This window comes from Notothenia coriiceps, unplaced genomic scaffold (assembly GCF_000735185.1).
Source record: "Notothenia coriiceps isolate Sejong01 unplaced genomic scaffold, NC01 NC01_scaffold00004070, whole genome shotgun sequence".
NCBI classification, from domain to species: domain Eukaryota; kingdom Metazoa; phylum Chordata; class Actinopteri; order Perciformes; family Nototheniidae; genus Notothenia; species Notothenia coriiceps.
In genome coordinates, this window is record NW_011336771.1 from 78,091 (window position 1) to 89,512 (window position 11,422).

The window sequence follows — 11,422 nt, forward strand, 5'->3', positions numbered from 1 at the left end:
CCATTCACATTTATGTTGCCGAGTCGCTACTACTCACATGTCTTTAACAAAATACGGTTCGGTCCAATTGATTAAAAAATGGCTAAAAAGTTGCAGAGAACTAGAGTTGCAGCATCAACACATCTCGTCATAGATATATCAATTTATTTTTTATATAATAACAAATGACTTACTCATACACAAATGTTGACACATTTTAAATGCAGAAAACCACACTTATTTTTAAATCAACTTAAACATTCATCTGCTACTTAGTAATTATTGATCTATTATCTAATATATCATTCCAATAACTTGTATATAGACTCGTATTGCACTATTCCACTTTTTTTTAAAGAAAAAACATTTTTCTTTTTGTATTACTTTTAATATAGTATATTTTAATATTGTCTGCTTATCTGTATTATTGTGTTGCATTGTTGGAGAAGCCTGTGACCTAAGATTTTCAACGACATAATTACTCTAAGTAGCTATGTTAGTTTGACAATAAAGAACCATGAGAGGCCTATTATACATGTTGGGGTTTTAACTTTCCTGTAGGGTGTTTTATAGGTTTGTGTGCATGTTAATGGTCTGCAAAGGCTAAAATCCCCTCGAGTGGGAGTTTTCACAAATTCAACATATATCTTGACTTACGTGTCAGATGTGTTTTGCCTCATCTTACCTAATTAGACAGCCTCATTTTCTGTGACACATGCCAACAGGAGCACAGTGTGTTCTTTCAACTGCAAAACATGGTCAAGTTAAAGAGTCATGATGCTTTATTTAACTTCATCTCACAGAAAGCAGACCAAATCAATCATACGGCTTCTTGCGTCACCCCGTGAACACATTTCAATGTATACAAAGCACAAATAGTATGCAAAAGACAAAAGCTACCTTCAATCAAAAATGACTATGAATGGTTCAAGCTTCGTTCATTAAACTGCTATCACGTACATAAGCATTTGTTGTCGATGCTGCAGGGTCGTGGAACAGTAAATGTGCTTCTGGATGCTTTAATGGTGTGAGCAACAAAATATGGCGGGCAGCGATTGGCTCAAGTCCAACAATACTCAATAATGATTCATTATCATGTAGCCTGACCCTGGTGAGATTGACAGATTTCCTTTAATCACTTGTTTTACACAGCACGTGTTTATACATGCTTTAAATCTGTGTCACACGCTTTACTGAGATGTATTTATGTGGGTTGTATTTGATTTCACGCTGGCCTCTGGGTTAAATAAAGCACACAGCTCCTTCACTGAGTCACTCCTCTTCCCCTGGATCACATCTCACTACAGCGACCTCTGAGGGGAAGCAAGCCGAGCGAGAGAGAAGCACTGAGTGAACTATGGTATCAGGTTTTCGACCGTGTTGCCAGAGCAGATATGAGCAGCCATTTCTGGGTAGGGCCCGTCTGAAACCCAATTCCAGCACATCCTTAAAAGCTTCAGGAAGTCCCGCCGGACTCCATTCAGTTCCTCGTGTCACAACCAATTTCCGCCTCCAGCCATTTTGTCCTCGCTATCTTTGGCCATTATAAAATATTGGCAGAAAACAATTTCAAGTATGAAGGAAGGAAATGTTGAACAATTAACTGAAAGAGAAGTCTGGTAGTTTTGAGATGATACCATAGTGAAGGCTGCGAATGTTGGAAAAGTCTCAACGTGTAATAAACCAGTCAATATTCAAACATGTCACTTCTGTGAAAACAATGGCACACCTGTTGGAGCAGAAGTGTGACGGATATGCCTCCTGCTGTGACTTCACATGGCTTCCAGTTAAAGTGGACCTATCATGCTATATTTGAATAATATAGTGTAGGACCATACCTATATAAGGCATATTTATACTTTTTATTTTTCAAAATACCAAACAGATCATGCATTTTAGCCATTCCTCATTTCGCTCAATTGAACACTGTCTTTGCATGGGCTGATTCTGTGAGAACAGCACCATCTACAGGCCTGGCATATGTACTACAGCCTCTCCAGCGCTTTCCAACGGCAATGTCCGTGGCTGTCTCCTCCTGATTGGTGGAGTTGGCCCAATAGCCGTAGCGCCGCTTCTGTGACGTCAGAGAAGTGTTCAAATCTGGATCAGTCTGTATCAGATCCGTTGCAGCCCCTTTTTAAGAGATTTGGGTATGAAGGAAAATAGAGAGGGTTGTGTTTTCTGACACTTGGTGAGTTTCCTGGAACACCGGGGTCACATATTCAAAAATAAATCAATTGAATGCATTGTGCTACGCTTTCAAAAAAAAGTTTTGAGCACTGTTGTTTGGGAAACAGTCATACAACCACTGTTCATTATTGAGTGATTTTAATGCTGAGTGAGTTGCAATGCAGAATACCTTGAACATTTATTCAGAATGTGTCCTTGGCTTTTGAATGTTAAAAAATGTATTTTCATCACGAGGGCTATGCAGTAGATGTTGCTTTTTTTCTCTGGGGCTGAGACTTAAAAAAATTGCCCTCTTGATGGCTCTATCTTTGATTTAGTGTAGATGTATAGTAACGTGGACCTATCGGGTCATATTAAGAAGACCTACTTAAATATGTGTTTGATGATAGAACCCTGCAAGACTGTGAGTTTTAATGAGTCTTTACATTTGCAAGCTGTGTGGTGTTGACATATTCCACGATAGTTAGGTGTAAGCCATTAAAATATTAATTATTTGGTTAGGATGTATTTTGTAGAGATTGAAAAAAAAAAAATCATGTAAGAATCATGTGTTCAATCGTCAGAATCACCGTTCATTACAAGGTTACGAAAAGAGCACAGTCATGATTAAAGGCAAGTTTTGATGAATGTTGTATACGGGATGTCAACATTGTACGCCCCACCAAACATCCTGCATCCTGCTAAAACAACACCATGTTACTTCCACCTCTGCTTCTGAGAGAGGAAAGTCGATATGCACATCATCACAAGAGGTCATGGAAAATTCAAAAGTTCACAAAGCAGTCACAAAATGCACATACAGCGCAGCCCGAGTGTACACATTCAAATAAAGGTTAAATAGACTTCCAACTTCTGGTGGGAAGTAACTAAGTACATTTACTTACTTACTTATCCATCCAAGCACATATGGTACCTGTGGACTTTTACGCCACAAATGTTCTAAGGGAAATAATGTACTTTAAACTTCCCTACATGTATTTTACAGCTTTAGTTACTGTATAATCAATGCAAGAGTATTTTGACAGTATTAGTATTTTTACTTAAATAAAAGATCTGAATACTTTCTCCAGCACGGCTTCAAACTGATATACATGTCTTCAATCAGTTTGCATCTTGTTTTGCTATGCAAAGTTATCCTGCTTTATATTGAGGTTTTTGTTAATATCATGCTCAATGCACATTTCGTGCATCATTTAATTCCATGCAGTGGACATACACAGGACAGTGTGTCTTGTGCAGTGCAGTTTGCATCACTCTAGAAAAAGTGAGCTAATGATAAAGCATACAGTATGGTCTCATGCAGCAGGGTGGACAGGCTGCCTTAAAACATATGCTTAGTAAACATTTTCAGAGCCCTCTCGTCCCCTGTGACTACGGCCAGGCATTAGCTTTAATCTGCCAATACCTGCAAATCCCCGCCATCCCACACACATTCTCACCTTGGCAGAACTGAAAAGGTTATATTTAAGAGAGGAGCAGCTTTGTGGCACATTTCCGATCAAGGCTTTTCATTTTGAATGCCGCCCACGTTCGTGTGAATCCGGAGAATGACCGCGGCCGACCCCCCCCCCCCCCGCACAGATCTGCTCCGAGCGCTAAAGTGCCGGCCCGAGTGGCCTGTAGGTGTGTGTTATGCAAGACTAATGGATGAAGAGATCATTGTATTCAAGACGCCCACAGCGATGGTTCATGTAACAGATCCGCTTGTGAAATCACAGCTTTTTAACATTTGGGTATTGGCTCTGGAGGTGCTGATCACTGCTGAGAGATCGAGAGGACAACGTGCATCTTAAGTCCTCTAAAAGGTGTCATGTGTCATTATTATGCATGATGGGAGAGGACCGTGTTTAAGTCAATCATGAGTTTCTTGGCAAACCCACTTTTAAAGGGGATGTAAATATAAGTAAATCATGATGTTTAGAGTGAAATAAGAATATATTTTCCCTTTAATAATGATAACAAAACAATCAAAGTAACTGCGAGTTGCCTCGAACATACAAATTGTTTACTTTAAGCCCCTTTGTTCAGCATATAATCAATATCACACTTAAATATAATTGTATGCAACTAAAATGGTATTTTGAAGTATTTGAATAATTGTTTATATACAGTAGTTGCAATTATAGCTTGTCATGAAAATATAATTTAATATTTGACTATACATTTCCTGTATAATGGATAATCAGTTTTTTAACCAGCCTACACTTGCCCACAAGCGGACACTTTTATATCTACTTACAACTACGTTAAACGGTGTTATAAGCTAATTATTAGAGCTTTATATACGGCTTATAAATACTCAATAGGCTGACATAAATGTGACAAAAAAAAAATTCCAATCAAAAGACTTTTAATTGAAAGATTCAGGTAAAAACTTCTGGTTTTATAATTTCTTAACGCTTTCAAAAGTGTTGGTAAAATGTATTTTTATAGTAAATGTGTTCCGATGTAACATGTTTAAGCTTAATTGGAACATATTTCTTACAGAAGTTTGCTAACAGGACGTTTTGCTTCTCCTCGGTTTCTTTCCTCTTTTCGCTAATGAGTTTCCCGGGGAGCTGAGCATTTGGTTTGCCGTTTACTTTATACAATATCTAAGCTCTCTTTTAATAAGTTTGCAGTGAATGTAATGATATTTTTAGTTATTTATTTTCATGAATACATCTGCTCAATAGGAGAGATGTGTGTGGATGTGTGCAGCAGCTCAGCAGAGGAGCTTGTAATGGGGACTGCTGAGAGATGTGTGACTGTATGCCAGGGGTGGGGATCCTCCGGCCTCCGGGCAGTATACGGCCCGCGAGACCATTTGGTACAGCCCTCGAGGTAATTTATAAACACTCGAGGTAATTTATAAAGACACGATATAAAAAAAAAATTAGACCGCAAAAGAATTAAACAAGCGAGTGCTTGTTTTTCCTGGCCAAGGTCAGGGTCCTTGAACACAACATGAGCCTAACGTGTCATCACATGGTATATGTCTCGTCTGACAGGGGTGCAGTTCTGCCGGAGAGCACCAGAACGTCGCTCCGGCACTTCCAAAAATTGCAGTACCCATAAGGAGCCGTACACATGCCGCAGTTTTTGCGTGGCTGTGTCTTTAGTTGAAAGCCCAGTGGCGATCTGTTCATCTGTCATACTGATCATACAGTCAATAGCTTTGTTGTTATTAGCATCTGGTTAGCTAGCTATGCTAACGAATATAAGAAGCTGGTTCTACAACCAGTGAGGTAAAGGCACATCTTTGTAGTTATAACAAAATAAGAGAATAAAGTAAACAGGTATAAAATACTGTATGACAGTAAAAAAAAGTATAGTTATGTTATTAATAAACAAGAATACAGTTTAAAGGGGGAGTGATTTGTAAAATATCCATAAAGAAAAATAAATCTGCTTCCAGTTCTTTTTCATGTGGGTGTTGAGAGATATATCCATAGATCTCCTAATGTTGCTCTCAAAGTGCACCAGATTGATGCGTTTAACTTCAACATTTAAAAAAAAAAATCTTTCCGGGGGAGCATTCCCCCGGACCCCCCTGGAGGAGGTTAGGTCCCCCCCTCCCGCCACACTTAAATCATGTCCTCATGGATAGGAAACTAAATGCATTTGCACACATCATGTGTCCATATCTTTCTGTTTTAGTGGTCATGCCACAACCATGCACGTGCATGCATACGCGTGTCATGGTAAGATATCTGGATTAAGAGGTTGCTTTTTCTTTGCACAGCATGAAAGAAAGGCCCAATGAATGGGGTGTTTTTTAGTTTTTTTAAGCAGAGGTCAATAATTTGTACGGCCCTCGGAGGATTTTGAAAAAATTGAAATGCCCCTTGAGAGGAAAAAGGTTCCCCACCCCTGCTGTATGCTTTCACATATGCAAGAGAGACTGCTTTGTTTTCTACAATTGCAGGTATTTGGTTTATAAGTGGCTGTTTTCCTGCTGCAACTCTTTGTTACTTAGGTGTGTGTTTTATGCTTCTTCCTTTATGTCCTCTTGTTCAGGAGTTTTCCCTTTGTAGGCAAAGAGAGTCTTTATGCTCCTGTGAAAGCCTTTAGAGACATTAGCCCAATGTCTTTTCTTACTTGAGATAAGCAACTAGACTTATGGGAGTGGGATATCAGTTGTGCAAAATGAAATCCGGTGAAAATATTGGCTTCATGAAATATATATAAATGTTACTTTTCCAAAATAAAAGTTGCACAATCATCAATATAGTTGGCAGCAGCGTTCACTTTCTCTTCTTCTGATAAAAAAGGAGTTATCAGATTAAAGCCCCGGCCACACGAGGACGATAACGCAAAGGGACCGCAATCGTTATCAAAAAAGTCTTCCGTCCACACGCAACAGGCAACAGAAGCGTGTCCGTTCACACGACACCGCTCGAAAGCGCTGGAGACGCTGTAGTACATATGCCAGGCCTGTAAGTGGCGCTGTAGTCCTGCACAAAAAGCAGCGAAGAAGACTTCCCTCGCATGGTTGCCATGGTTGCCCTTCTGTTTATTCTCCGCTGTGGACGCTCTGGATCTTTTTCTCCATCCCCCTCCGTCTCTTCCAAGGGACGAGGGGGCCGTGCGGCACAGTTTCAGTTAGATTTTTTTTCGCCGGTCAACATGTCCGTTAAAGTTTAAATCTTCCGGACAAAATTAGAAAAGTTCCGGTCAAAGGTCTTCTTTGTTATTTATTGAGTTTTAAAACAAATGAATAACGACTCTATATAATATTATAAGAATGATAAATGGAGCCTCTCTTTTCCTCCCCCTCTCCTGACAGCCCAGCAGCTGATCTCTGAGCAGGAGACGTGGGAGAGGCGGGGCTATTGCTTCATCGTTATCAGGAAATGATCGTATAGGCGTAGACACGGAGCCGTTTGCCCCCCCAGAGCGTTTTGTTCGCAGATCTACCCACCTTGGGATCTGTTATCGTTATCGTTTTCTGCGTTTCCATGTCGGCCTCGTGTGGCTGAACCGTCTATATGATAGAGAGCTGTAGCGGATATACCGTTATCGTCCTCGTGTGGCCGGGGCCTTAAAGTAGTAAAATGATATTATGATTCTGGCCTATCAAGGCATGTTTTAAATAATGAGTATTGGGAATATTGAGAATACGCCTAAGCCTTATCCTTTGTTTTACATCAGCAGTAAATGGACTTGGAGCACGATTGGAAAACAAAAGAGGTCCAACAGCCACTTGTAATGTCTGCAATGCAAGCATGTTGCAAGGTAGACACCTACAAACATAATGAAATATAGTGAATTTAGTCAGGTAACTCAATAAAGTCCACATCAAAGCAACACACAATGGTGAATTTTCTTTCTATGCATTGAATTCATTGCTTTGGAACACCAGCCAATCATTGAGATAGAGAATACAAATCCTAAATGTAATTGCTTAGCCTCACTGCAAAATGGATTGACTCTACTTTCGATTTAAATTGTGCAAAAGGTTAATGCATGTTCGTCAGTTTCACGGGTCTCATACCACCAGCCAGAGCATGTAAAACAGGCTATTGAGAAGATGCTGAACACTTAGGAAATAGGCAAGCAACTAAATCATGTCATTTAGTGGAACCAATATGAAAAAAAAGAATGATACAGTAAGTGGGTAAACGGCGTGAGCTGCATGATGCACCTGCTCCAGCTGATTGTACATATGGGACTACTTGTGAAGTAAATACAAATCAACAAAGCAGAGGCAAAAAAAACGTAAGGGAAATAAAGATTACCATCAATGAATAAGAATATATATAATGATGTGTTTGTATACTTCACCTACTTTTTCCATCTAAGATATGAGCTCGATTTTTTTTTGATCTCGTGTTTTTTGTTTCTATTCCATACATTTCATTTCAAATATGCTCACAAGGGTCTACTTTCTCAGTGCAGCATCAAGAGTATAATAGCTAATTTAAGGAAGATAGTGGTACAAAAGGTAGCATTCACCACCTTCCTTTCAAACCACATCGATATGATAATGCAAGTCAAGCGCCTACAGCAATATGTGCAAGATGGAACAGAAAACATTGATGGTGCAGAGCTCTCTTGAGCAGAAGAGGTCTCTTGGAGTCCTTTCAACGGTGCAGCCTTCCAGTTACACTGATGGTAAACCAGTGGACACTAATGGAGAAGATAGTGGATATTTCAGCTCCCTAAGAAGAACTGATGAAGGAAGTAAGTGCTGATGTTATCCCTGCGAAAATGGACCTCAAACGGTTTCTTTCTTAAGAGCATAGCACTGATATGGGTTTTAAGATGATGGAAAGTACTCTACAAAACGCAGTGAGTGGAAAGAAGCTTCCACCAGGCAAAATGTACCTTTTTGAGTTTGTTGATAGGTTATTTTGCTTAAAAAAGGAACCACATGGCATGTCTTCAGTATAAATCATTTAGGCCTTTTTTTCTTTTTATATTTTAAACGCAGGTTTTGTTATATTAACTTTTAAACGTTTATTTTTTTGTAGTTTTATTTTATGCTAATTGCCACGAGACATGTTTCCATGCTTTAATGCTCAAAAAGGTCATTATTTTTCTCACAACTGCAGCACTCTTTTCACCCTCTGTCTGAAACCAGAGCCCAGTCTGGCCGACTCTGTTGTGATTGGTCATTCGCTAAAGTTGTACCGCCCCTTAGCCTATCAAGTATAATGTGTTGGACTACTAGCCAATAGAAGCGCAAGTGTTACATAGTGATGTCTTTATGTTACAGAAGTAAACAAAGGAGTCCAATGAAGGGGTTTAAGGCAGAGGGGGAGAGAAACTCCTTCGGGAGGAAACTTTGGGATTTTTGCATTTTCCAGACAATATGTACATGCAGGAAAATCATATAACACACTACAGGAAAGGGTAAACCCCCAAAAGCACTAAAGGGTCTCTTTAATGTTCTCTCTCATTTTTTTATCCCTTTCAAATAACGAGAGGATCAAAAGACAGAGATTGAACAAAAGGCACCATGTCAAAACACACCAAGCAGCAGCCATGGCAGTGTCTTTTATGATATCTTAAAAGAGAGTTAGACAGAGACAGGGTCTGTGAGCATCTCTTCAATCGTTTTTTCGGGTGCACAGTTACATCACAGAGCAAACAACCCACTGCTGTATATGCTGCAATCAATGGTCTCCGTGTCCTCTTCAAGGGTTGACAGCTTTACAGTCTCTACAGTCTATGGTGCAGTATCATACCTCATTGATGAGAATATTTCCGGCTGCCCACTAACAGCAGATATGCTAATTTTTCTCAAAAGGAGCATTCACTTCATAATAAGTGTAAAGTTTTGATGACTGAATGTGAGGAAAACTACATGCTCCAATAACACCACTTCCTGCATATCAAAAGAGTACATTTAGATTGTGTTATTTTAAAATGTAGATTTTAATAATGCTCCAGTAAGAAGAAACATACTTAAAAAAGGTCCCATGTCATGGCCATTGCTACTGATCATAATTCCATTGTTGAGGTTTACTAAAATATATTTATATTGTGCAATTTTCCAAATCACATTGGTTTCTCATACAGCCTCTCTGTATAGTATGTGTATTCACTCTCTATCCTAAACGGCCTGTTGGAGCTCCTGAGAAATCTCCAACGAGGCGTTCTGGGGCAGCATATAGGTCTTTTCTGTGTTAGAGTTTTACTCGCTACAGGGTGTACTTTGAGGGTTTTTGCCTCTGCAGACCGTTTACATGCAGAAAAACCTTCATAACACACGAGGGGACGGGTAATAACCGGAAAAGCATGACATGGGACCTTTAAATGTTGCAGTTTTTCTCAGACAGTTTGTGCTGCTTGCCTCAGTTTAATGTAGTAAAAAGAAAAGCTTATTTAAAAAAAAAAAAAAGGTTTCTGAATGTCAGACTGCGCTCAATGCAAGAACGTGGGATTGAGTTCAGAAAATAGCCTGGCCTTTGGGAGTGTGACGCTGGTTCATGCTAAAAATATTTTTTCTATAACTGATGAATCTACTGGAGTAAATAACTGCATTGAAGCTGTTTTTCTGAATGTTTCACAATGGATAAAAGACAACATTGATATAAAAATAAGTATTGACAGTTTTTTCTTTATTCCTGATGTCTTGTGAGTAAATACACAATTCGGTTTAGTTTTCAGTATAGAGAGTCAGTCATATTTTCAATGGCCTTTTTTATATACATTACATTTTGCATTGTTTACCTCCATGTTTTCCAGCTTGCTGTCTTTTCTTTTTAGGCACACTGATACGCCTTCTGCACATTACTGTGTGGTTAAGTGTTAAAAGTTTCATTGACAGGGGCATGTCTTAATGTGTGGGCACATTTCAAGCTGAACAGGGAACCATTTGTACATAAAAAAGCCAGACTAGTGGACAAGATATTTCAAAGGAATTCTTTTACAATGCATTTTAGCACCAAAAATTAAATCAAATGAAATGTCCAAAAATAAAACCAAACCAGACATACTTCTTAACTTTGTCTTTGAGTTGTATGCACATTTTAAATTCAAAAGAACACCAGTGAACACTTTTCTTTTTGGTTTACCAGGCAACATTGATTTAGTTTATCTGAAAAAAGGCAAATACCCATAATGGCAATGAACACTCAAAGGATGACTTGGTTTATTTCAACTGTACATGAATCTTGGCAGTTAGTGACAGCCCTGAAGGGGCAGGAGTATTTTTCTGGTTTAAGGAAGTTTAAGCTTTAAGTCCTTTATCCGATTTCCTATGCTTTTTACATTTGGATTCTGCAATGTATATTTATGTAAAAACCGTTTTGGACATCCTCAAGTCATTCAACAAAACATTGTGTTTTCTATGATTTCTGTAAAAGCCCATTTTGTTTTCAGATTAAGTCTTTTATCTTAACGACTTTGCATTTATCACATCACATTTTCCCAATCATTGTCTTGATTTGTTTACACACAGTAGCTCACAATGCTCTGATCTTCAGTACATATTAGACCCTCCAGAAAAACGCGGGCTAAAATCCTTGATTATGCGATTAAACATGCAGGGTTTTTATGTGATTTTATGCGGAAAGTTGCGAAATATGCGGGGAAAAATAATAACAATTTTTTTAAATATTGGGCTGTCCTATTTATTCTCTCTCACACACAACCTGCCACTAACGTTAAACCCCTTTACTATTCAATTAAACACATTCAATGTTTATTTATTGTAAAAGCAATTGGGCTATCACACACACACACACACACACACACACACACACACACACACACACACACACACACACACACACACACACACACACACACACTCACACACACA